The sequence below is a fragment of the Lepidochelys kempii genome, chromosome 2 (assembly GCF_965140285.1).
Source record: "Lepidochelys kempii isolate rLepKem1 chromosome 2, rLepKem1.hap1, whole genome shotgun sequence".
In the NCBI taxonomy this organism is placed as follows: domain Eukaryota; kingdom Metazoa; phylum Chordata; order Testudines; family Cheloniidae; genus Lepidochelys; species Lepidochelys kempii.
In genome coordinates this window covers 249,736,269-249,759,952 of record NC_136381.1, presented here as the reverse complement: position 1 = coordinate 249,759,952, position 23,684 = coordinate 249,736,269, and the positions used below count along the sequence as shown (strand labels likewise).

Genomic DNA, 23,684 nt, shown 5'->3' with positions numbered 1-23,684 from the left:
AAAAAGGGGTTGTGGAGGATGGTCACTGGCTACTGTAGGGGATGCGGTACTGCCACCACTACTTCTGCACTGCTGCTGGCTGCGGCGCTGCTTTCAGAGCTGGGTTCCCAACCAGTAGGCGCAGGGCTTCCTGCAACCAGGGGAGGTTCCCAGAGGTGGGTCTAACCTGCCCCCGGGAGCAGCCTGTGCAATGGAAGAGGAAGTCCAATCCCTCCCCAGCTTAGCTGGGACTAGCAGCTGGAGCCCAGTGCAAGGTAGGTGCCCCAACCCTGCCCCTCCCCAGCCCCAGGCCCAGCACTTGGGAGTTAACAGGGCTTTGGGCTGGCAGTGTGTATGGGGAGGTGACCATGGAACCCCCTAACCCTATGTCGCCCACCCGTAAGGCCGGTCCTACCGCGATGACATCCCTACCCCCCATCCCATACCACGCCACCCTCACTTCTGTGCTGCTGCTGGCAGTGGCGCTGCCTTCAGAGCTGGGCACCTGGCCAGCAGATGCCTCTCTCCACTCTCTGGCCACCTAGCTCTGAAGACAGTGCAAAGGTAAGTATGGAAATATTTCCCTGTAGTGTTTGCAACTTTAAGCTTTGGTATGGTCCTGTAATTCTGCTTAGATACTCGTGTTTAATTAAAGACACTTTTGAAACTGCCCCTAAGTTCTCTGCTGCAGCTGTCAGATGGTTTAAATTATACTGCTGCTTCTTCAGAGCCACATATAGATTATTAGTGTTTGATTTAAGGATATTGACTTTGTATATTTTGAAGTGATTATGGCAATTTGTGTTATAAAGCTGTCAAGGTTCCTCCCCCACTCTGAACTCTAGGGTACAGATGTGGGGACCTGCATGAAAACCTCCTAAGCTTACTTTTACCAGCTTAGGTTAAAACTTCCCCAAGGTAAAAATTAATTTTACCCTTTGTCCTTGGAATATCCACTGCCACCACCAAACTCTAACTGGGTTTACTGGGAAACGTAGTTTGGACACATCTTTCCCCCCAAAATCCTCCCAACCATTGCACCCCACTTCCTGGGAAAGGTTTAGTAAAATCCTCACCAATTTGCATAGGTGACCACAGACCCAAACCCTTGGATCTGAGAACAATGAAAAAGCATTCAGTTTTCTTACAAGAAGACTTTTAATAGAAATAGAAGTAAACAGAGGTAAAGGAATCACCTCTGTAAAATCAGGATGGTAGATACCTTACAGGGTAATTAGATTCAAAACATAGAGAATTCCTCTAGGCAAAACCTCAAGTTACAAAAAGACACACAGACAGAAATAGTCATTCTATTCAGCACAATTCTTTTCTCAGCCATTTAAAGAAATCATAATCTAACACAAACCTAGCTAGATTACTTACTAAAAGTTCTAAGACTCCATTCCTGGTCTATCCCCGGCAGAAAACCAGCATATAAACAGACACACAGACCCTTTGTTTCTCTCCCTCCTCCCAGCTTTTGAAAGTATCTTGTTTCCTCATTGGTCATTTTGGTCAGGTGCCAGCGAGGTTACCTTTAGCTTCTTAACTCTTTACAGGTGAGAGGATTTTTCCTCTGGCCAGGAGGGATTTTAAAGGGGTTTACCCTTCCCTTTATATTTATGACACGCCCCCCAAATCTCAGCTAGGGTGAAACACTGGCTGGGATTTCTTCCTGGAGCTCTAGGAAAAACAGAGTTAATAAGACACATGCATCTCTAAATATACTACCAAGTACATAAAGACTAACAATATTTTCCACATCTCAAGGACGATTTTAACCAGTTGATTCTGGGAAACTTTCACGGGAGAATGCATCAGCCACTTTGTTAGAAGCTCCTGAGATGTGTTGGATGTCGAAATCAAAATCTTGGAGAGCTAAACTCCACTGAAGAAGTTTTTTGTTAGTTTCTTTGACGGTGTGAAGCCACTTCAGTGCAGCATGGTCGGTTTGCAGGTGGAAACGCCGTCCCCAAACATATGGGCGTAGCTTTTCTAGAGCATAGACAATGGCGTAACATTCTTTTTCACTGACTGACCAGTTGCTTTCCCTCTCAGACAGTTTTTTGCTGAGAAACACTACAGGGTGGAATTCTTCATCGGGTCCTTTCTGCATTAAAACTGCTCCTACACCACGCTCGGACGCATCTGTGGTTACTAGGAATGGTTTGTCAAAGTCTGGGGCCCTTAGTACAGGGTCAGACATGAGTGTCGCTTTAAGCTTGTTGAAGGCCTTCTGACACTTTTCGGTCCACTGAACGGCATTTGGCTGTTTCTTTTTGGTTAGGTCTGTCAGTGGGGCGGTGATTTGGCTGTATTGTGGTACAAATCTCCTGTAATAACCGGCCAAGCCTAAGAAGGATTGGACCTGTTTCTTTGACTTTGGGACAGGCCACTTTTGGATAGCATCCACTTTGGCCTGTAGGGGGCTGAGAGTTCCTTGACCCAACTGGTGTCCAAGGTAAGTCACTCTGTTTAGGCCTATTTGACACTTCTTAGCCTTAACAGTTAGCCCTGCCTCCCTTATGCGCTCAAGGACTTTGTGTAGATGTTCCAGGTGTTCTGCCCAGGAATCCGAAAATATGGCCACATCGTCAAGGTAGGCGACTGCATATTCTCCTAATCCCGCTAGGAGACCATTACAAGTCTTTGGAAGGTGGCGGGTGCATTTCGCAGCCCGAAAGGGAGTACATTAAATTTATACAGCCCGAGATGTGTGGTGAAGGCTGACCTTTCCTTGGCAGATTCATCTAGCAGTACCTGCCAGTACCCCTTGGTTAAGTCCAAGGTAGAGATGAACTGGGCCCGTCCCAGTTTCTCTAACAGTTCATCTGTGCATGGCATTGGATAGTTGTCTGGGAGAGTTACAGCATTTAGCTTACGGTAGTCCAAGCAAAAACGTATTTCCCCATCTGGTTTGGGAACTAGAACCACTGGAGATGCCCATGCACTTCCAGAGGGGCGGATTACACCCATCTGTAACATATCCTGGATCTCCCATTCTATAGCAGTTTTAGCTTGAGGAGACACCCGGTAAGGTTGGACTTTAATTGGGTGAGCACTACCTGTGTCAATGGAGTGGTATGCCCGTTCAGTCAGTCCTGGGGTGGCTGAGAACGTTAGCGCATAGCTAGTACACAGCTCCTTGATCTGCTGTCGCTGCATACACCCAAGGGTCATGGAGAGGTTCACCTCTTCCACAACACCAGCATTTTTCCCTTCATAGTAGACACCTTCAGGCCACTCAGCATCGTCTCCTCCCTGGGCTGTAAACTGACAAACCTTTAATTCTCTGGAATAAAAGGGCTTTAGAGAATTAATATGGTACACCTTAGGCTTTCGGTTGGAGCTAGGGAATGCTATGAGATAATTAACAGCTCCCAGGCGCTCCTGGACCGTGAATGGCCCTTCCCACGATGCTTCCATTTTATGGGCCTGGAGCGCCTTTAAGACCATGACCTGGTCCCCTACGTTGAAGGAACACTCTCTGGCATGTTTATCATACCGGGTTTTTTGCTGTTTTTGAGCATCCTGTAAGTTTTCTTTAGCAAGGGCTAAAAAGGTTCGGAGGGTGTTTTGTAGGTTGGTTACAAAGTCCAGAATGTTAGTTCCTGGAGAAGGTGTAAATCCCTCCCATTGCTGCTTCACCAACTGTAATGGCCCCTTAACCTCACAGCCATATACAAGTTCAAATGGGGAAAACCCTAAACTGGGGTGCGGTACAGCTCTGTAGGCAAAGAGCAACTGCTGCAACACTAGGTCCCAATCATTGGAGTGCTCATTTACGAATTTACGTATCATGGCCCCCAAAGTTCCATTAAACTTCTCCACGATGCCATTTGTTTGATGGTGGTAAGGAGTGGCAACCAAGTGATTTACCCCATGAGCTTCCCAAAGGTTTTCCATAGTTCCTGCCAGGAAATTAGTCCCTGCATCTGTGAGGATGTCGGAGGGCCAACCTACCCTGGCAAAAATGTCTGCTAGTGCCTGGCACACACTTTTAGCCCTGGTGTTGCTTAGAGCTACTGCTTCCGGCCATCGGGTGGCAAAATCCATGAAAGTCAGTATGTACTGCTTTCCTCTGGGTGTCTTTTTCGGAAAAGGACCCAGAATATCCACAGCTACTCGCTGAAATGGAACTTCAATGATGGGGAGTGGCTGGAGAGGGGCTTTGACCTGGTCTTGGGGTTTTCCCACTCTTTGGCATACTTCACAAGACCGGACATAGGTAGAAACATCCTTGCCCATTCCCTCCCAGTGGAATGACCCCCCCCAAATGGTCTTTGGTCCTGTTCACCCCAGCATGGCCACTAAGGTGATCGTGGGCTAAGCTCAAGAGCTTGGCCCGGTATTTAGTTGGAACTACCAACTGTCTCTGAGGATGCCAGTCTTCCTGGTGTCCACCAGAAAGAGTTTCCTTGTAGAAAAGTCCTCTTTCTACAACAAACCTGGATTGATTAGAAGAGCTGAGAGGCCGTGGGTTGCTCCGTGCCGCCGTCCAAGCTCTCTGGAGACTTTCATCTGCTTCCTGTTCAGTCTGGAACTGTTTCCTTGATGCTGGAGACATCAGTTCCTCATTGGATTGTGGACATATGCTTGGTCCCTCTGGAAGTGATGTAGGGAATGGGGCTGTTTCCATTGACTGTGAACCGCTCTCCGCTGGGACACTATGTTGGGGTTCAGGCTCTGGCTGAGCCTCTTATGTAGGGTTATGGGCTGTTGCCGGTTCAGGTTCGATGGGGCCCTCTGGTGTTGAGGTTGCAAGTACTGGATTCAGTGCTGGCAAATGGTCTGGTGCTGGTTGTTCCGCTGGTTCTGGTTCTGGGACTGGTTCCGTCTGGGTCTCTGGGACTGGATCCACTACTGCTGTTGCAGACATTGGCCTGGGGTCCGGGTCCATCACCTCTGACTGGGTCCTGATAGAAGTTTCCGGAACAGAGCTAGGCCTCACGGCTTGTTTAGCCTGGCTACGGGTGACCATTCCCACCCTCTTGGCCCGCTTCACATGACTGGCCAAGTCTTCCCCCAACAGCATGGGGATGGGATAATCATCATAGACGGCAAAAGTCCACGTTCCTGACCAGCCCTTGTACTGGACAGGCAACTGGGCTGTAGGCAAATTGAAAGAGTTGGACTTGAAGGGTTTGAATCGTCACTTGGATCTCTGGGTTGATTAAATTGGGGTCCACTAAGGAAGCATCGATAGCCGACACTTGTGCTCTGGTGTCCCTCCACGCGGTGACCTTCTTCCCGCCCACACTCACAGTTTCCCTCCGCTCCAAGGGTATCTGGGAGGTATCTGGGCCTGAGGACCTCTGGTGTGATTCCGGTACAATGAACTGTAATCGGTTGGGGTTCTTGGGGCAGTTGGCCTTTACATGCCCCAGCTCGTTACCTTTAAAACATCGTCCAGCTGACGGGTCACTGGGGCGAGGTGGGTTGCTGGAGAACGGGGTGGTGGGACGATAAGGGGTCTGGAGGGTTCTTTGGGAGGTAGGTGGGGCTTTGGGCGGCCCCCAGTAATAGGGTGTGGTCTGGGGTTGTCCCTTCTGGTCTCCGCTCCAACTGCGACCAGTTTTCTTCTTCTCTGCCACCTCCACCCATCTGGCTCCAATCTCTCCTGCCTCGATTACAGTTTTGGGCTTCCCATCTAGGATGTACCTTTCTATTTCCTCAGGAACACCCTCTAAGAATTGTTCCATTTGCATTAGGAAGGGCAAATTTACTGGAGATTCAACACTTGCTCCTGATATCCAGGCATCCCAATGTTTCACAATGTGGTAGGCATGTCGGGTAAATGACACGTCTGGTTTCCACCTTAGGGCTCTGAACATCCGACGAGACTGCTCGGGTGTTATGCCCATTCTGACTCTCGCCTTGGATTTAAACAGTTCATACTTGTTCATGTGTTCTTTAGGCATTTCAGCCGCCACCTCAGCTAAGGGTCCACTGAGCTGCGGCCTCAGCTCTACCACGTGTTGGTCAGTAGAGATGTTGTACCCAAGGCAGGCCCTTTCGAAGTTTTCTAAGAAGGTCTCAGAATCATCGCCTGACTTGTAGGTGGGGAACTTTCTGGGATGGGGAGTGGTACCTGGAGAAGGATTGCTAGGGTTTGTTGGTATATTCTGCTGAGCCTTTACTTTCTCCATCTCCAGTGCATGCTTCCTCTCTTTTTCCCTCTCCTCCTCCTTCAGCCGCATGAGTTCTATCTGTCTTTCATGTTCCCTTTGTTTTTCCTCAGCCTGAAATCGGGCTAATTCCAGCTTTTGTCGAGCCGTGGATTTTGTCATCCTAACCTCTCTGTTTTTTAACTAACTTTACACCCGAGGTTTAGAAATAAACAAACAAAACTTGGCTGTAAAATTTTGCTGTGCTGGAATAGAATACCTATTCTCTGATAGTGATTGTCAGCCTACAGAAAAAGACAATTCCCTTGTCTCTGCTCTGGCCCCAGATCAAAGCAAGAAACCTCCAACTACTTGGAAACCTGCTTACCAGCAGCCCAAAGGAAAAAAAATTCCTTTTCAAACTTGTGCTCCTTGTAAAGAAATCAAAATCCTAAAAAAAAAAAAAAGCCCCTGCCAATTTTGTCTCCAGGCAAATGGGTAGAACACCCCCTCTATTTACTTTTAGGGAAAAAAAAATTCTGGTTTACCAAGACTGTGAATTTCCCTGCAGGAGGTTAAGTACCCTGCCTCCAGGCAAAGAAAACCTGCAATTCATAAAGATAATCCCCTTTTGTCTCTCCTCTGGCCCCAAAGCAGAGAAAAAACAAGCTGCTTTCAGTTTCAGCTGCTTTCTGGACCTCCTTTCCAGCAGCCCCAAAGGAAAAAAAAATTTCTTTTTTAAAATCTGTATTTCTAGTTCAAAAAATCTCAAATTGATCTCAAAATGATTTCAGGTTAATCCCACCACGCTGCCACCATGTCAAGGTTCCTCCCCACTCTGAACTCTAGGGTACAGATGTGGGGACCTGCATGAAAACCTCCTAAGCTTACTTTTACCAGCTTAGGTAAAACTTCCCCAAGGTACAAATTAATTTTATCCTTTGTCCTTGGAATATCCACTGCCACCACCAAACTCTAACTGGGTTTACTGGGAAACGTAGTCTGGACACGTCTTTCCCCCCAAAATCCTCCCAACCATTGCACCCCACTTCCTGGGAAAGGTTTGGTAAAAATCGTCACCAATTTGCATAGGTGACCACAGACCCAAACCCTTGGATCTGAGAACAATGAAAAAGCATTCAGTTTTCTTACAAGAAGACTTTTAATAGAAATAGAAGTAAATAGAGGTAAAGGAATCACCTCTGTAAAATCAGGATGGTAGATACCTTACAGGGTAATTAGATTCAAAACATAGAGAACCTTAAGTTACAAAAAGACACACAGACAGAAATAGTCATTCCATTCAGCACAATTCTTTTCTCAGCCATTTAAAGAAATCATAATCTAACACAAACCTAGCTAGATTACTTACTAAAAGTTCTAAGACTCCATTCCTGGTCTATCCCCAGCAAAAGCAGCATACCGACAGACCCAGACCCAGACCCAGACCCAGACTCTTTGTTTCTCTCCCTCCTCCCAGCTTTTGAAAGTATCTTGTCCCGTCATTGGTCATTTTGGTCAGGTGCCAGCGAGGTTATCTTTAGCTTCTTAACCCTTTACAGGTGAGAGGATTTTTCCTCTGGCCAGGAGGGATTTTAAAGGGGTTTACCCTTCCCTTTATATTTATGACAAAAGCTTTAATTTTTGAATCCTAATCTCTACAGTCATTAAATAGTTATTGTCTAGCCCCCCCCCCTAATTTCCCACAACTCGGATAATTTAAATAGATAGAAATAAAAAGATGCTTAAAACCTATAATTCTGTATAACTGAACATTTAAATTGATAAAAAGCAGAAAAAATGCACAAAATATTACCTGTTGAAATTTAAAAATATTAAAATAAAATTCCGCAAACCCTACATATAATTAAGAAGTGAAGGTAAATGTAGCTCATTTTGATTTTTCTCCCCTTATTTATTTATTTCAGTGGGAGAGGAGAACCAAAAGGATAATATTGGAGAAAATTACTCGGCGAGTGTTCCCCTACTAGTCAAATATTTGGTAACTTCCTACCTATTACATGAGGAACACAGAACAAAATTCACTGACAATAAAAAATAACCTAGTATGTGTATCAAATTTTGGCCCCAGTCCCGAAATCGTTACTCAGGATACTTATTTGGGACTGCTGAATTAGGCCCAAAGTCCTATAGTGAGAGTTTTATCAGAGTATACACTTTGTATTGTTGCTACAAGTTATGACCACTTGCAAGAAAGAACAGTAGTGTTTTATTAAGTGTTGCACACATTTAAATCCTGCCTGGTTTATCCAGAGTAGATTAGCTGCTACTGAAAATTATTTTTTTCATGCAGTTAAACACAAAAATTACAATCCATATTTGAAATATAGTTGTAAAGACTATCACTCTTCCTTAACATCTTGGCATGGATGTATTCAACTGTTAGTGACATTTCAATGAACAAAGTGCCTTCAACCCAAAAGTATCTCTATGCACTTCACGAACTACACACACAGTACTACTGTAGTGAGGAGGATGGCCTCTGAGTCAGATGATGTGTGTCCTATTTCTGGTTTTGTCAAAGACTTCTCATATATCCTTGGACAAGTCACTTGACCTCCTCATGCCTCAGGGCTGGTCTACACTGCCACTAAAGTCGATATAACTTACATCACTTAGGGGTGTGACAAAACCATTCCCCTGAGCAACGTAAGGTACGTCGACTTAAAGTGCTGTCTACACCGCACTACATCAGTGGGAGACTCTCTCCTGTTGACATAGCTTCCGCTTCTTGTTGAGGTGGAGTAATTACTACGATGGGAGGGCACTCTCCCATCCACATAGCATGTCTTCACCAGACACGCTACATCAGTGCAGCTGCATTAATGGAGCTGCACCAATGTAGCGCAATAGTGAAAACAAGCCCTCAGTTCCTACATTTGTAAAACATGGATAACAGTGCTTACCTACTTCACAGGTGTGTAGAGACAACATTCATTAATTCTTGTCAGGTGTTATTATTAATTACTTGTATTACTATAGCACCTACGACTTGGACCAGGACCCTATTGTGTTAGACATGGTACAAACACAGAACAAAAAGAGAGCCCCTACCCCAAGCAGCTTACAATCTAAATACAAGACAAGAGATAACAGATGGATACAAGCAGATGGGGGAGGACAAGGAAATAATGAGACAATAATGGTACAGGCTACTGGTGCATTTTTACCACTGCTTAACACTTTGTTGTCAAGTGTTTGAAAGCTATGAAGAGCTATCAGGTCTGTGAAAGAAAAATGCTGTTGAAATGGAACTTATTATTATTAATGAACAATAGCAATATGATGGGATGACACTAGCCAACCAATGCAAAACACCCTGAACAACAATTGGAGAAGGGGATGTTTTGGGCAGAAGTTTGCTAGAAAAACCCCTATTCTTTCAAAAAAGAGGCATGGCATCTGCAGAACAGATGGGATCTTGGAATTTAAGGACCCATCTGAAGTAATGTCTAAATCAGAGTCTTTAAGAGTGCAGTATTAACACAACTATACAGATTTTCCCTATCATTGAAGATTTGTTTGAGTAGTCTTTCAAAGGATGTGCTGGCACAGCGGATCCTGTATTTCTGTGTCAATGCTGGTTGTTTGGGAGAGGTGGCTGCCAGGGTACTGAAAATGGTCCACATTTGCCAGGGGTTCTCCTCTGATGATGATTTGTGGAGTACAAAGTGTAGTTCGTGCAGGTGAGGGCTGGTAGAGCCAGCCAGCATTGACACAGAAATTGAATACAGGATCCGATGTGCCAGCACATCCTTTGGAAGACTACTCAAATGAGTCTTCAATGATAGGGATCTGCAAACAGGCACCAAGATCTTGGTTTACAAGGCAGTTGTCATCCCCATCCTTCTCTATGGGTGTGAGACCTGGGTAACCTACAGATGACATCTCAAGCTTCTGGAGTGGTTCCAACAGCACTGCCTCAGGAGGATTCTCAGGATCAGCTGGGAAAACCATCGCACTAAAATCAGTGTTCTCTCTGCAGCCAACATCAGCAGTATAGAAGTGCAGGTCATGAAATACCAACTCCACTGGGCTGGCCACTGTGTACGTATGCCTGAAACTTGCCTCCCAAAGCAAGTACTCTTCTCTCAGTTAAGTCAAGAAAGAAGGGCTCATGAGGGCAGTGGAAGTGCTTCAAAGACATACTGAAAGTACACCTTAAAAAGGGAGGTATCAACTGGGAGGTGTTAGGATATAGATATTGAGGCCTGTCTGTAAAGACCTATACTCTAAGAATTTAGGTGTATTCTTATCACTTAGCTAGTTATAGAGGTATAAAAGAAAGAATCAAAATCACTGTCTGCCAAGTGTAAGGTCCTTCTCTCACTGTGACAGTCTGAGGCCCTGTTCTTAGGCTAAGGCCTTTGGCTAAGCAACAGAGGCAGCCATAAGCTGGGAAGCGACCAGTAACATCCTCACATTCCAAACTAGTCACATTGAAAGAAGGTGCTATTGGGCTGTTAGGAATACACTCCTGTCCTGATAATGCCTGTCACCTCCAGAGAAAGGGAAGTGCCTAGAAGATGTAAAAGGAAACTTAGTTTGATAGCATCCTGTCTGGCAAGGAATACTTGTGGCACTTTAGAGACTAACCAATTTATTTGAGCATAAGCTTTCGTGAGCTACAGCTCACTTCATCGTATGCATCCGATGAAGTGAGCTGTAGCTCACAAAAGCTTATGCTCAAATAAATTGGTTAGTCTCTAAGGTGCCACAAGTACTCCTTTTCTTTTTGCGAATACAGACTAACACAGCTGTTACTCCGAAACCTGTCTGGCAAGAACTCACTTATCAATAACTGGGATGTGAAATCCTCACTTCTGTATTGTTTTGTCATTATAGTTCCCACTTTGCTATTATTTGTATAATCTCTGTCTGGTTCTGTGATTGTTTCTGTCTGCTGTATAATTAATTTTGCTGGGTGTAAACTAATTCAGGTGGTGGGATATAATTGGTTACATAATCATGTTACAAAATGTTAGGATTGGTTAGTTAAATTTCAGGAAAATGATTGGTTAAGGTAAGAACTAAGCAGAACTCAAGGTTTACTATATAGTCTGCAGTCCATCAGGAAATGAGTGGGTGGGTGTGGGGAGGGGAAATGGGAATAGGGAATGGGGGTGGGGAAATTGGAATCATGTTTTGCTAAAGGGGGAAATGGGAACAGGGAATGGGGGTAAGAAAATTGGAATCGTGTTTGGCTAAGGGCAGGAATGGGAACAAGGACACAGGTGTAAGGCTCTGTGGTGTCAGAGCTGGGAAGGGGGACACTAAGGAAGGAAACTGGAATCATTCTTGCTGGAAGTTCACCCCAATAAACATCGAATTGTTTGCACCTTTGGACTTCGGGTATTGTTGCTCTCTGTTCATGCAAGAAGGACCAGGGAAGTAAGTGGGTGAAGGAATAAGCCCCCTAACAGGAGGATTCGGTGAGGAACAGAACACAGTGATGCCACACCATACACGAAGCCACAGCTCACTTTGAGGAGAACAGACGTGCTCATGAGACAGAAGTGACAAAGGAGGAAAGAAAGGGCACAACAGTCCAGCGAACAACCATGTCTCCTCCAAGATTACACTTGTCACTTCTGTGGGAAAATCTGCAGGGCATGAATTGGGCCCCTCAGCCACTTAAAAACCCACCAATGAACCCCCTTGGCAGACATCATCCTCACATCGAGAGATGGCCAAAGAAGAAGATGATACAGACTTTGCACCCAGAGAGAATTCAGATGATCAATATTTGCATTAATTAATAACCGCCCCATAAAATGGTATCTGTAGGAAAAGGAGGTAAGTTTTAAATACACAAGTAGTCAAATAATTTATCCTGCATTTCTATTAATCATATAAATAGATTAGTACAATTTTCAAAAATTAACACAAAATGGTATGTGCTAGGAAAAAGAAATAGCGTGTAATTATACTAGTCAGGAAAGTATCTATGTATTTTGAGGTTTCTAGTCCAGTTCCTTTTTGGAAGCTTTTTTGTCCATTTTTATCAGTGTTTTCTGTTATCCTAGATAGCTTGTTATTTAATCAAATATTTGACTAATTTGATTAATTACTGTCACTCTTGCATGATATTTATACCTAGATTGATGTTTACTTAGGAGAGGGGCAAGGAGGACAGACACATACTGCACAAGGCAGCTCAGGAAGTCCAGCATGGGGGTTGGGGTACATGATTTATGAGGAGAGGCTGAGGGAACTGGGCTTATTTAGTCTGCAGAAGAAAAGAGTGAGGGGGAATTTGATAGCAACCTTTAACTACCTAAAGGGGGGTTCCAAAGAGAATGGAGCTAGGTTGTTCTCAATGGTGGCAGATGACAGAACAAGGAGCAATGGTCTCAAGTTCCAGTGAGGGAAGTGTAGGTTGGATATTAGGAAACATTATTTCACTAGGAAGGTGGTGAAGCACTAGAATGGGTTACCTAGGGAGGTGGTGGACTCTCCATCCTTAGAGTTTTTAAGGCCCAGCTTGACAACGCCCTGGCTGGGATGATTTAGTTGGTGTTGGTCCTGCTTTGAGCAGGGGATTGGACTAGATGACCCCCTGAGGTCTCTTCCAACCCTAATATTCTATTATTCTATGGGCTTCTCCACAGCGTAACAGTTAGTGCTAAATCAAGGGCGATCCTTTTAATTACAGAAACATGAGTTCAAATCTTACTTCAAATCTGGAGAGGATATACGGTACTAGTCCAGTCATCGTTTGTCCACACTACAAAACCACCAATTTGGCATCTATTTTGCTTGTGTAATATTTCTTAAAATGCCCTGTTCCCAACTATGTTTATCCAGGTCCTTGGATTACAAGTGTGCAAACAGATCTGTAAAGATGGAAGCTGCTCACTATCCAATTTACCCAAGGTTCCAGAAACCGAACACCTTATTCTTATTCAAGAGGTAAGCTACATTTCCTGATGTCAAAGTCAGATGGAGAGGGAGGTGACATGAAGGTTCTATGTACGTCTTTGCTGTTTCAGAAACACTACAAAGCAGTGTTCCCTCTGTCTTTCCACACCAATGCCAGAACATTATTCTTTGGTGTTCTGTTCTGTCTCTTTAGACCACATTGTCCTTTTCAGACTCTTGTGTTTCATGATTCATCAAGCACAAATTTTATTGAGACTCCCTAATCTCCTTTCCAAACTGCCAGTACTTTTTCACAGCCTCCCAGATGTCACATTAAGGTTTATTTTTGTTCGTTTGTTTTTAAGTGTAATAAAACAACAATAAAATAGAAAACAGCTCTGTATATCAAACTTGGCAAAGGCTGCTGAGTAACCTGTTGAGTGAATTTTTACATCCCACACAGAAGTAATTAGTGTACCTGTGTGTGATAAGCCCTTACATTAAAACCATTAACAAACCTAATATTTCCAAAATATTTTAAATTATACATCTTTCATACCTTACAGGGCTTTTTCTAAATTATAAGTTACCTAGTTATCATGGATTTTAGAAAGCAGCAAGTACAAGAGAATCACGTTATCCTCTAGTATCAAAATGACATTGTATATTTCTGAAAGTGAAAGTCTCATAACCATCCAAAAGCATCTAGTGCTTAGGCAGTAGTGGTTCTAGCAGAATAGTGCACTTTAAAACATTATACATTCTGTCCTAATCTAAAATGAGACTGAAATTGCAAGCCTCTGTCTTGGGCTCTTGTCCACATCACAATCCCTCAATACATAATATGGCTGGCAAGTTCTGACCAGGAATTATGGGAGCGGAGTGAAAGAGGTATTAAATAACTACTTATTTTTATTCTGTGATGCCCTATGTTGAAAAACCACTGGGCAACTAACAAAAATATTTTAAAAACCTTAAGGCCTAATATAAAGCCAGTACTGAATCAAAACCGAGAATCCTTTAAACACACACCAAAACACACAATAAATAATGCACCATTCCACTCACCAAAACGCTATGCCAACCCAGGCCATAATTTACCAAAGACAGACAATATCCTCCCGTGTAAAAAACAAAACTCACAGGGACACAAAAGCTTCTTGAATTATATGACAATTGTACTTTTTGAATGTGCCCTTGACAGAGAAGGCTCTGCCTCCTGTCCACTTGAAATAACACTGTGGAATGTTCAGCAGTGGTTCCAAACATGTCAAGATTAATCACCAGGACAAGACACAGGGATACAGAGGAAACCTAAGGGAGATTAAATCTGTGTTATTTACATCTTTACATACTACTTTAATCTCCCTTGCTTCTGCATAGTGGGCAGGCAGTGCAGCTCCTGGAGCACAAACGAAGGTCCACCAATAGACATCATGCTATTGTGTTCTGCAGGAGCTACAGCTAGGAGTGATTCTCAAGAGTAACTCCAAATAAAGTAAAAAGAAAAGGAGGACTTGTGGCACCTTAGAGACTAACCAATTTATCTGAGCATGAGCTTTCATCAGCTACAGCTCACTTCATCCGATGAAGTGAGCTGTAGCTCACAAAAGCTTATGCTCAAATAAATTGGTTAGTCTCTAAGGTGCCACAAGTACTCCTTTTCTTTTTGCGGATACAGACTAACGTGGCTTCTACTCTGAAACCTCCAAATAAAGTATCTCACATGTTAGATGTCACAAAGGGTATACTATCATAAATAGGGCCGCTCTTTAAAGATTATAACTTTCAAATATTTTAGAAGTGCCATTAATACTGGGTTTCCTCTTTCAGCTTTCAATCAAAGATGATGCCTGAATTCTTGAATTTATACCCCACTAGTAACATCACTATCTTGCTGTGATGGGTTCGGTCACAGAGACCCCCTTGGGACTGTCACCTGATGTGCTGAAATTACCTCTGAGCCCATTTTCCCTGCCAGTTTGGGACATCCAGAACCCTGTCTTGTTCAGCCAGAAATGCAAGCCTGCTGCAACACAGACCCCAGGGTCTTGTCCATGCCGCCAAAGCTGCAGACTTAACTGAAAACAGCTCAGCAGGTTACCTGTCTCCAGCACCCAGACACCAGGTTCCCAATGTGATCCAAATCCCAAATAAATCTGTTATACCCTGTATAAAGCTTATGCCCAGCTGTTTGCTCCTCCAGGTATTAATCACTTACTCTGGGTTTATTAATAAACAAAAATGATTTTCTTAAGTATAAAAAGTAGGATTTAAGTGGTTTCAAGTAATAACAGTCAGAACAAAGTAAGTAAGCAAGCAAAATAAAGCAAAACACACAAGTCTAAGCCTAATACATTCAGAAACTGATTACAGGTAATATCTCGCCATCAGAGATGTTCCAATAAGCTTCTAGTCTGTCCTAGTCTGGGCCCAATCCTTTTCCCTAGTACAGTCTTTGTTAGATCCAACAGACATCTTAGGTGGTAAGCAGGGATTTTCTCATGACTGGCAGCCCTCTTTGTCCTGCTCCACCCCCTTTTATAGCTTTGGCACAAGGCAGGAATCTTTTGTCTGTGCTTGTCCCCACCCCCGCCTTATCAATGGAAAAGTACAAGGATTAAGATGGATTCCAGCATCATAGGACATGGTCACATGTCACTGTAAGACCCCTGGTCTCTATTCTTCCTGGGTTGGCCCACACACACACAGGAAGGCGTGCAGGTAAATAAACCATTTACAACCAAAAGTCCTAGTCAATAGGAACCATCAAGATTCTAAACCACCATTAATGGCCCACACTTTGCATAATTACAATAGGACCTCAGAGTTATACTTCATATATCTAGCTTCAGATACAAGAATAATATATGCATACAAATAGGAAGAATATATTCAGTAGGTTATAACCTCTCTTATGATCCCTTACAAGAGACTTTTCTCATAAAGCATATTCCAGTTACATCATATTTGTTAGGATATAGATATTGAGGCCTGTCTGTAAAGGCCTACACTCTAAGAATTTAGGTGTATTCTTATCACTTAGCTAGTTATAGAGGTATAAAAGAAAGAATCAAAATCACTGTCTGCCAGTGTAAGGGCCTTCTCTCACTGTGACAGCCTGAGGCCCTGTTCTTAGGCTAAGGCCTTTGGCTAAGCAACAGAGGCAGCCATAAGCTGGGAAGCGACCGGTCACATCCTCACATTCCAAACTAGTCACATTGAAAGAAGGTGCTATTGGGCTGTTAGGAATACACTCCTGTCCTGATAATGCCTGTCACCTCCAGAGAAAGGGAAGTGCCTAGAAGATGTAAAAGGAAACTTAGTTTGATAGCATCCTGTCTGGCAAGAACTCACTTATCAATAGCTGGGATGTGAAATCCTCACTTCTGCATTGTTTTGTCATTATAGTTCCCACTTTGCTATTGTTTGTCTGTATAATCTCTGTCTGGTTCTGTGACTGTTTCTGTCTGCTGTATAATTAATTTTGCTGGGTGTAAACTAATTCAGGTGATGGGATATAATTGGTTACATAATCATGTTACAATATGTTAGGATTGGTTAGTTAAATTTCAGGAAAATGATTGGTTAACGTATTAGCTAAGCAGAACTCAAGGTTTACTATATAGTCTGCAGTCCATCAGGAAATGAATGGGTGGGTGTGGGGAGGGGAAATGGGAATAGGGAATGGGGGTGGGGAAATTGGAATCATGTTTGGCAAAAGGGGGAAAAGGGAACAGGGAATGGGGGTAAAGAAATTGGAATCATGTTTGGCTAAAGGGGGAAATGGGAACAGGGAATGGGGTATGGAAATTGGAATCATGTTTCACTAAGGGCAGGAATGGGAACAAGGACACAGGTGTAAGGCTCTGTGGTGTCAGAGCTGGGAAGGGGGACACTAAGGAAGGAAACTGGAATCATGCTTGCTGGAAGTTCACCCCAATAAACATCGAATTGTTTGCACCTTTGGACTTCGAGTATTGTTGCTCTCTGTTCATGCAAGGAGGACCAGGGAAGTAAGTGGGTGAAGGAATAAGCCCCCTAACAATATTCACACTCATAAGCCTATTTCCATAAAACATGTGGAGTGCAACATCACACTTGTATCTAGTCAGTTTCAATCAGTCACTGAAACAGCACCAAGATACAAACTTCCTGTTTGGAAGAGACACAGACTGTACCTTCACTGCTAAAAATGGAGTGTTATTTATACCTAGGGTAACTAATGTGTGTGAGTGAGCTCCAGGTAAAAAACACAGGGAAGACAAGCCACCCAAGTTTTACAGTGAGGTAATCTGTCTGAGGTCAACCCGAGCTGTGGGTATAGTGCTGACCTCACCTTATTTATCCCATAGTAAAACTAAAATGCTGTGTCTTCACTGTGTTTTTAAATGGGGATAGCTCATGCACACTAGTTACTCTAAGGTTAAAAAACCCAAACATTTTAGCAGAGAAGACAAAGCCAAATACAGTTCTGCATAGCATACTGAGGATAAATCAGATAAAACCATGTTATCTGTTCCCTGAAGGTCTTCACATACACTCTGACCAGTAAGAGTGACAGAACTGTACAACTCAATAAAAGAGAGCAGAAGGCACTGTAAATAGAGCAGAAGGTGCTTTGGAACAGCTGAAGAAGAACTCATACAATGACTCTCCAACGAGACATCTAGGTCTAATATGAGGCATCCAATATTCGGAGACCAGTTTTGAAAATCTGTGCCAAAGTTAATCTTTCTGTGTTTACTTCCCCAATTGAAAATACTTAACTAATCCTCACAATCCCTTGTAAGGTAAAGGTGCACATAAAATCCTTTGAAAATCTCAAGCACTATGTAACAGCTAATTATTCTTTAGCTTTTAGGATACAATGTGACCAAAATTAATTTTCAGAGATAACAGTAGACACACAAGGGTGCCCCTTTCTTGAATTTAATGTTGTATTTTGACAAGTCTCCCCTGTTTACTCAAAGAATATTAAAAATTACTTGATCTCAGGTAAGATCCCCCCACCCCCTCGATCTCTGTGTTTTACAAGTGGTTACGGGAGAACTTCCAGATGTAAATGGCTTAGTTTGGATACTAATTCTAAACCTATGTGTACTTTTTTCCTGAAAGTCAGGTTGAAAATCTCAACATCAAATTTACTTTTGAGATCTCCAGTACTTCCTGAGCTGGTGTTAGACTTCATTTATACTGGGAAAGCGCTCTGACATACTTGGATGAAAAATGTTATATTATACGATCAAGGCATGTGCCAGTGCTATTTGAAGTATTTCAACAGAAGCTTGAATTTGGATTTAACAAACACTGACGATTACTGAGAAGCTTTGAGAAGCTCATACACAAATTTATACAGTCATTCTACAAAAACTCTGTACCTTTGCTAAAAGAAATGCCTTGTCAATACAGATATAGCTGTAGACATGTTAGCTAAACAATGCTGCACAATTCCATCCTATTAGGTGACTATTTGGAAACCTCAAAGCATAACACATTAAGTGCAAGAAACCGCTTCAGGGATCCTTACTCTACTCCCTTATCATCTGTTGCACATGTTCACCATTTATGGCTTTGTCATCAACACATGCAAACCTGATGGCTTGTCATCAACACACACAATCACTAACATCCCAAAATGTTCATGGAAGCACTGCAGCTTAGGAAAAAAAGACATTAATATTCTAAACTATTTGGAGACATTCAAACTTGGAAAGGCTCACGATTGTAAGTTGTCATGCTTGGAAGACTTCAATATATTGTACTAATCGAAGTCCCCTCTAACAAGTGCAGCTTGCATATATAAAGCCACGTTGATTCAGCTGTGCTTAACTGTTTATACAGGCTTTCAGGGACACAGAATCTAAAAACACTATTTCAGACATTAGACCATGTCTTCCTGTGAGAGGTTTAGTTGCTGTCAATGAGGCTTGACTTAATGATACAGTGTGCCAGCCACTATAGTTAATTAACTTTTTTGGTTCACCTCACAGAGCTATTTTCTGCAATCAGATCTTATCTGCACAATCCCTGTTATGGTTTCATGCTGCAAGGAGATTTGCAACAACTGCATCTGCCATTAATAAAACTCTCCTAGCTTTATAAATGCTCCCTTGATGGGAAGTGAAGAGGTGGCATCTAAGGAAGGATATGAAAGCAGCAGGAAGATACTGAGGCTGAAGCAAATGATCTTGAGATTACCTAAACAAAATAATGCCAGTGCTCTGTATGAGCAACTCAAATATTAGAGAGTAACATAGAAAGCTGGGGGTAGCTATTTTCAAACTAACAGCCTTGTCTACACCCTATGCTGTTTACCTCAACACCAGTATACAGCACACAGTGTTATTTTATAAGAAAGGACAGGATATGCTTGGTTGCTGTTTTCGATCAGCATCTATAATATTGCTTTACATCTTGTAATTGGATAGCTGCACAGCAGCAGAAAGCTGATGTTTTGCATAAACTGCTTTACTTATCGTGTACAATGCAAAATAGAACATGACATTTTCCAAATATTCAGTCAAAAAACTGAGATTAGAAGAACTTTAAATATACAGCTACAGGAAACGTTCTGAACAGATGTATATGCAATTTGCTTTCAGAGTTCTGAAAACTCCTTCCTGAAGCCTCATTCACTCTATGTCTCACATGCACACACATGCCCTACTCTCCCCTACCCCCAATTCCTGATCTTATTTGCCTTGCTATTCATTTACTGTGCTTACTCCAACTTCTGTTAGTCTTAAAATGTTTATCCATCTGCTTCTTTCTTCATATAACAACTCAGATGCTTATATGGGAACATCCATTCTTCAGCTTTATAGAATTCCAAGTAATGTTCTTCACTTTTCTATTAAGGTCTAGAAATAATAATATCACCTAGCTCTTACAAATAATTTTTATCCCTAGATCTCAAAGCCCTTTACAAACATGGTAAGTATCCTATTCCCCATTCTACAGATAAAGAAACAGTCATTGAACTGACTTGCAGGATGTAAAATCAAATGGCATCTAAATATTTTCACCCCAAAGCCTGCCTCTCTCAATGAAAAATCCAGAAAGCACAGTCAAAGTCGTCTTCCTTGGCTAATCCTCATATCACTAAGGCAAACATAAAACAATACGCTCCTTTTTAACCACTTGTTGAGTAAGTGCCGTTCAGGAAAACTGAAAAAAGATTTATGGAAGAAAATTAATATTGCTTGAGTGTTGCAGGAGTAACTAAGCAAATGCAAATAAGAACTCATCACTGAGGCCAAAAAAGGCCTTTATAAATTATTAGGGCCCTACCAAATTCACGGTCCATTTTGGTCAATTTCACGGTCATAGGATTTTAAAAACCGTAAATTTCATGAGTTCAGTTATTTGAATCTGAAATTTCACGGTATTGTAATTGTAGGGGTCCTGACCCAAAAAGGAGTGGTGGGGGTTGCAGGGTTATCGTATGCGGGGGTTGGTGTACTAGTACCCTTACTTCTGCGCTGCTGCTCGCGAGCAGCAGCGCAGAAGAAAGGATGACATGGTATGATATTGCCACCCTTAATTTTGTACTGCTGCCTGCAGAGCTGGGCCCTTGGTCAGCACCACCACCGTCTGGCCGCCCAGCTCTGAAGTCAGCACAGAAGTAAGGGTGGCAATACCGCAACCCCCCTACAATAACCCTGTGACACCCCCTGCAACTCCCTTTTGGGTCAGGACCCAAAGCGGAGGGCAATGAAAATGATTAGGAGGCTGGGGGAACTGGGCTTATTTAGTCTGCAGAAGAGTGAGGAGGGATTTGATAGCAACCTTCAAGTACCTGAAGGGGGGTTCCAAAGAGGATGGAGCTTGGCTGTTCTCAGTGGTGGCAGATGACAGAACAAGAAGCAATGGTCTCAAGTTGCAGTGGGGGGGGGGGAGGATCTAGGTTGGATATTAGGAATACTAATTCACTAAGAGGGTGATGAAGCACTGGAATGGGATACCTAGGGAGGTGGTGGAATAACCATCCTTAGAGGTTTTTAAGGCCCGGTTTGACAAAGCCTTGGCTGGGATGATTTAGTTGGTGTTGGTCTTGCTTTTAGCACGGGGTTGGACTAGATAGCTCCTGAGGTCTCTTCCAACCCTAATCTTCTATGATTCTATGACCCCCAATTTGAGAAACACTGGTCTCCCCCGTGAAATCTGTATAGTATAACACTGATCTCCCCCAGATTTCATGGGGGGAGACCAGATCTCATGGTTCGTGACGTATTTTTCATGGCCATTAATTTGTTAGGGCCCTATACATGATATAACACTGATTGCTGCACAGACAAATGTACAGCAGTTCCTGCACTGAATGGTGATATATGGCCTAACAGATGTATATGATGTGATGAATGAACCTTTCTTCTCTCAGCTCCTTACACTAGAACTTATGATCCAATTATTATTTTTAACAATACAAAAATAGTTTTAATTCTCCTTTCCTTTAATCCAGGGGAATGTTTATCCCAAAGTTGCAGGTATTTAATTTTTAGAAAAAAAAAAAATCCACTTGTGCTGGAAAACTAACCAAGTTATTTTCTTTTGAAAAATGTAAATCCCACAGCTCTCAGGGGTCTGGGTACCTCTGCACTGCACAATTTACAGACGTCAGGAATATCTGGAGAATTTCAAAGACACAGTTATACAAAAAATAGCTTGGGGGAGAGGGTGATGCTCAAAAGTAAGGAGTCCTCACGTTTTCTGTTAAATACAAAAAGAGGCATTGCCTAGTATATTTTATTTTTCATTTCCCCAATTCCTGTTTTACTTGAATCTTTCAATATCCATCTTCTTCAGAGCCTTGAAAATAACATTAATTTCCTTAATGATTTTGATCCTGCTCTTTTACAAACTTTGATGATTTTCCTTATGATTTAAAAATAAGTTTGACTTTCTTTGCCTTTTTTGTGCTTTGATTCCAATTTACTTTATTTACTTCCCAATGAGCATTATTGACGACATGAGCATAATTCTGTGAATACTGTTTATTAATTGGAAGCAGACAAGGGCACATGAGATGAAAACATTTGTGTAGGTCCCTCAAAAATATTGCTACTAAGATTGTTTTATGAATTTGTCAGCAATGGTGCCTTTTTATTTGTCATATAGATGCATTTATAATTTAGAGAATATTCACCCAGATTAGGGCAAAAACATGACATACATTGTAGTAGTTGTAAACAAACTGATGATGTCCCTGCACGTTTTTAAAATTAAAATCAGTCACTGGTGAATGCCAGTGACTGAGGTGCTTAATCATCATTGACCTACTTTTATCAACTTTGCTTAGGGAAAAATAAGAATAATATTTTCAAAAGAGCACAGTTGGCTTAACTCTGCTCCCACTGAAAACAAAGGCAAAACTCCCACTGAAAACAAAAGTGAAACTCCCACTGACTTTAATGCGGCTAAAATTAATGCTTTTCAAAATCTCACAGTAATTCACTAAATTGGGCATAGAAAGGTAATAAGACATTATAAATACATACACATTTGCAATTTTATTGCAATTTTTAAAAAATAATGAGATGGATGCCGTTAAAACTGTGTCCCTTTTTGCATGAATCTCTTGAGTGTGGTGGACTCTCTTTGCTGGATATAACAGCGTAGAGTCTCATGGCCCAGTTAAGGGTAATACTCATTTGAAAATCTCCATCTAGTCATTGGATAAAAAGTATATGATATGCTTGAAAATCCAACACTGTACAAAACTGTGGAGCTACACTCTGGATCAGACACACAAATCTGACCACATGAGGTGTTCTTTTGCAGATTATTTTAATAGCCACAAAAGACCAGGTAAACTAGGAAGTTTACTATAGAATTAACTTTGAGGGGAAGTTGGGGAACTTACGCATCTTTACTTTCTATGTATTTATTTTATCTTATTTTTTCATCTCTCTCTCTCTCACTCACTCACTCACACACCCCCACCCTATTTGTTTAAAGGACCTGATTCAGGAAAGTACTTAAGCACATACCTTAATTTCAGGCACATGAGAAGTCCCCATTGACTTAAATGGGAGTACTCATGCTTTAAATTAGACACATGCTTAAATCTGTTTCTGTATCAGAAACTACAAAATGTGCTATATTAGAAAGATAACAGTACTGACTGAATGCTTAAACAAACACGAGTCCTCTCACTGTATTTTGTGCCACTCGTTCATGAGGACAAAAATCCTATGCATTGTACTTTGTAATTAAGCTATATTTATGAATCTATGTATTGTACCATTTTGCAGTCATAACAATAATTAGAGGCATCCCTGTAAAGATACTGGTTCCTCAGAACAGCAGTGATTTCATACAGCACATTAACAACCCTGGAATGAGACCAAAGTGGTTGCTGTTCCCACTCTAGTGGACTTTGATCTGCAGCCACCCACTAACAGTGTTGTGTCTGTTTTCTTGTCTCACTGCAGAGAAGGTAGGAGGAAGAGGAGAAAGAAGCTGCTGAATGCAGCTGTAGGGTTAGCTCAAGCAAAAGGACAAGGAAGCAGTATATTCAGAAAAAAATGGTAGTATCCCAAGCAGAGGGAGAAAGATTCCTTTCAAGCCCTCCTTTTTCCTATGAGATAATAAAGGAACTTGTCTTGAAAAAACAAAAGGGATGATTACTTAACATTATAGTCTAAAAAGGTAAAACTCTGACTGACAGAACTGCTGCTTTCAAGCGAGACTGTCAGTTTTAAAAGTAAAGAT

The 23,684-nt window shown here is 42.2% G+C and overlaps 1 protein-coding gene across 1 annotated transcript in view; it reads right to left on the bottom strand.

Annotated features, from left to right (window-relative positions):
• PTPRN2 (protein tyrosine phosphatase receptor type N2) overlaps positions 1-23,684 on the bottom strand; it is a 1,057,407-nt gene that overhangs the window by 899,862 nt on the left and 133,861 nt on the right. The window lies entirely within an intron of this gene.